Below are 4368 nucleotides of genomic sequence, written 5' to 3'. Positions count from 1 at the left end.
TTGTGGGCTAAGTCATTGCCGTGCACACGGGCTTAGTTGCCCTGCGGCACGTGGGATCTTCCCAGACCAGGGATCAAACCCGGGTCCCCTGCATTGGCAGGTGGATTCTTAACCACTGGATCACCAGGGAAGTCCTCTCTGATATTCTTATTGATAACACTGATGTGGGATGGGGTCCCCCCATGGAAATACCTTCAGGGGATTAAAATCTCCGGTTGGGCTAAGAACTATGGGTGTAACAGCTTTACACTCACCACGTCGATTCCCACCATGAGGTCTTTGCTTTTGAGTTTCCTCCGCCTGGAACGCCCTCCTCTTTTCTGTCTGCCTGTTGACCAACCAGCTGTGCCACTCAAGTCAGCTGCTTCTACTGTGAAGCACAGTCTTATTCGAGAGAGGAAAGCAGCAAAAGATGTGGTCCTGAGCTGGGGAAATAATAAACGTCAGTCACACATAATGTTTCTATGTGAAGACTAACTGGTCTGATACCAGAAGTAGGTGCAGTCAGAGCTCAGAGGAGGGAGAAGTCAGGGAGGGCTGGAGCAGCCACGGAAATTTGTGTAGAGGAAAGGGCTGGACTGAGCGCCCATGGGTATTGGGGTTTGGGGAAGGAGGCAAGGAGGATAGAGGACTTCAGGCAGAGGGATGACATGAGTGAATGAGTAGAGGCTGAAATGATCCGGGCATGTGCTGGGGACAAGGAGAAGATCTGCTTGACTAGACAGAAAGTTCGGCCCTTCCCCCTCCTTCAGCCTTGCGCTCATCCCCACCAGGCTTCCTGGAGCGTCACTGTGGATTCCACTTCATCAGGAGTTGTTTTGTACTATTTGGTCATTGTCTCTTCCTTTCTTTTCTTTCAGGCTTTTATTTAAGGGCACTGATCCACGATGGATTTTAGATCTTGTTTTATGCAGCCACGTCTATAGACGGCCCATACTTGTCAAAAGCAGTGATCTACTCCCCTAGTATATCTCTTTCAACTTTGTCGTCTTCAACTGCACACTGTATTTGAAGTTTCTTAAATTCCATACCCCACCAGAACTAGTTTAGAAGAGCCCCAGAACAGGCCATCTGCCTGCATGCTTCTGACGCCGTCCTCTAGTTTTGCCGTATCTGTGTCATCACTCCAAGGTCTCACATCTAGTAAAGAGGGAAGACTTGGCAACAAGGGCTGGGATTTTGGCTTTCTTTGACTTGCTGTGCAAGGCATTCTTCTCTTAGCCTCCTGGCTTCTTCACTTTCCCCTCATCAGACCCAAAGAGATCACCGTCATCACCATCTTTACTATCTGTAGCTCTGCTTTCTGTGGTGTCTTCCACACTAGTAGGGCCATACTTGCCCAAAGCTTTCTTCACTCCTGGCAGACTGCCCTTTGTGATTGTGACCTACCACCACAAGTCATGGCACAAGGTGACAGGTAGTAGGCCCGAGACGGCTTTAAATACCGCCGCATTGGCTTGTGATGGTGTATGTCTCTTGATGTAGATTTTGTCTGCCGAGTAAGTCATTGAGCACCTGAAGGCTGATGGGCGGGGGTCTCAGGTTTCCAAAACCCAAGGCGTGGGCTGACGGGGGCCTGGGCAGCGGTGGAGGAAGAGAGGCGCTCAGGCGGTCAGTCGCAAGTGCTAAGAAGAAAAAGGACATTTGGTCAGTTTCATGTGTGTGTCTCTAGAACCCGCCGACAGATCTGTAAGCAAGAGGGAAATTATATTTAAGTTGGGACTTCAATTCAGGTCAACATATTACATATGGAGTGCCAGTTCTGTGCCCGTTTTAGGCTTTTGGGCTTCAACTAATCCCAAGCAGAGGATCTAGCTCTTTTGAGCTGAGATTCTAGGCAGGGGTGATACAGACAACAATAAACACTATAAATAATATATAATAGGTAAATTACATAGTCTCGTGAAAAGTATAAGTACCAGGGAAGAAAGAAAAAGAACAGGGTAAGAGGAATCAGGAGTGAGCAGGTGAGTGTGCACATGTGTGTTTGTGGGTAAAGTTATTAAATGGAAGGTGTTAAGTGCAAGGTCTGACAAAGTCTCATTGAGAAGGTGAGTACCAACCAAAGACTTGGAGGAAATGAGGGGTGTGTCCAAGTGGATCTCTGGGAGAAAAAGAGCCCTAGACTGCAAAAAGATTTCTGTGTTGCACCAGGCCTGGCCTCTTGAGGAGGAGCACAGAGGCCATGTGGATGAGGCCCAGTGTTGGAGGAGACGGTGATGGGAGGGGAGGCCAGAGAGACAATAGAGATCTGGACCATGTTGGGTCTCAGAAACCACCCTGTGGGCTTTGGCCCTTGTGGGTTTCAGGCAGATGAGTTACATGATCTGAGTGGTATTTTTAAAAGCTGTCTTGGGCTGCTGGATTGAAATAGACAATGGGGGTTGGGGATAGAGTGTCGTCAAAGGTATAAGCCAGGAAGTCCATCATGAGATCAGTGTTTCCAGGCGTGGCCGAGCCCACACAAGTAAGTGAAAGAGGACCTTCAAAGCATTCACATGGGAAGGCGGTGCATTATCGTATGTGTGATCAGGAGCATCATTAGAAGATGCCCATTATTTCTATTGGGCTTCCAGGGTAGCTCAAATGGTAAAGAGTCCGCCTGCAGTGCAGGAGACTTGGGTTCAATCCTTGGGTTGGGAAGATCCCCTGGAGAAGGGCATGGCAACCCACTGCAGTATTCTTGCCTGGAGAATCGTGTGGCCAGAAGAGCCTGGTGGTCTCCAGTCCACGGGGTCATAAAGACTTGGACACGACTGAGCGACTAACATAACAACATTATTTAGATTCTTGACCAAACTGAATAAGCCTGACCATCCAGCTTGGCTTTAAGAGACAGTTCTCTCCCTTGGAATTGCCTGGCAGTCTAGTGTTAAGACTCTGAGCTTCCCCTGCAGGGGGCACAGGTTCGATTCCTGGTTGGGGAACTAAGATTCCACATGCTGTACAACGCAGCGCCTCTATCCACAAAAGGGACATTTGTCTCCCCTAATCAACACACACAAATTTGTCATTGCCAGTAAGGTGTGATGGGCTTTGAAGATGATTTTAAAAGAGGTTCATGGCATTTCAAGCAAGGTAAGAGAATAGAATAAAATGTATGTCATTCCAAAGCATCCATTTTGAGTGGGACAGTAGTTTGATGTCTAAGCCCTGTTAAGTCTGTTAAAAAAAAATTCTGTTACTTTATAGTATTTCTTCCTCTGTACTCCCCCCTTTTACTGAGCAGGGGCTTGGCACTCAGCACGCAGTACTCTCAGTAAGCACTTGGGGGAATGGAATTAAGCCTTGGGCATGTTGATATGTGCTCAATTGCAAGGCAGTATTAAAAATTCCATTTGAATTTCCAAATCCAGCTAGTTTCAATGGGGCAACGTCTTTTTTTTTTTTCCCTTAAAGAGAAGTGAGACCTGCATATTTAAAAGAAGTTCTTTACATCCAATCCCACCTTCCCTGCCCTCCCCTCCCACCCACGAACAAGAAGCCAATGTGACTACTTTCTGTTCAGTTTCTTACAAGTCTATTTAAATGAACATGCAGCCAGGGGGGTAACCAGTCTGTCACCGGGTCAGCAACATTGTTGAGTGGTTTCTCTGAGTACTAGTCACCAAGAAAGGATACCAAAGAAACAGAAACCGTCAACTTTGTCCTTGTGTTGCTCCCAGTCTGCCAAGGAAACCAGGAACCATGAAGGCAATAAGGACATTTACAAAGACACGCTGGTGGGCAATTCCAGGAAGGAGATTCCTTATTGCCAAATGTGCGTGTATCATTGTAAATCCCTCAATAACACGATGTCTGTTATCCCCGTAACGATCCTCTGAAACAAGATCACAGTGTCCCAGCTGGAAAGAACCCTGCTAAGAACCCATCTTGTCCAGACCTCTCCCTCTGTGAGCGGGAAACCTGAGGCCCAGGTATGTGGAGTGCATCACCCTGGGTCACCCAGGGAGCAGGAGGGGCTGGAACCAGGTCTCTGGACTCGCAGTCTTTCCTAAAGTTGAGAGTGAGAGGAAGCTTGATGAAGCTGGGAGAAAAGCTTGATTTGGCAGGAGGAGAAAGAACAGGCAGCTAGGGGGAAAAGTGCCTAACAGTTTGTCATTTCACAGAGGAGGGGTCCAGGTGGGGAAGACGTACTGGTTCATCTGAGGGATGTGGAAGGGGAGCGTGTTCACTGCAGGGGGACCCTTGGTCCAGAGTCACAAGAACATTAACTTTTGATTATTATTTGCTGAGGCTGACCCTTCCACAGCTGAGGAGGCGGTTGGAGAGGTCAGGAGTGCCAGACAGAATGGAGGCCAGCCGGGCGGTAACGACATGGCACAGGCCTCAGTGATAAATGGGATTTTCCACCTGGGGTGTTTCGGT

The 4368-nt window shown here is 48.2% G+C and overlaps 1 pseudogene; it reads right to left on the bottom strand.

Moving 5' to 3' along the window:
• Window positions 1–816: 816 nt before the first annotated feature.
• Window positions 817–1644, bottom strand: LOC120865694 (annotated as a pseudogene).
• Between the last annotated feature and the right edge of the window lie 2724 nt (window positions 1645–4368).

The sequence above is a fragment of the Oryx dammah genome, unplaced genomic scaffold, assembly GCF_014754425.2.
Source record: "Oryx dammah isolate SB20612 unplaced genomic scaffold, SCBI_Odam_1.1 HiC_scaffold_7, whole genome shotgun sequence".
Taxonomy (NCBI): Eukaryota; Metazoa; Chordata; class Mammalia; order Artiodactyla; family Bovidae; genus Oryx; species Oryx dammah.
This window is presented reverse-complemented; position numbering and strand designations above follow the sequence as displayed.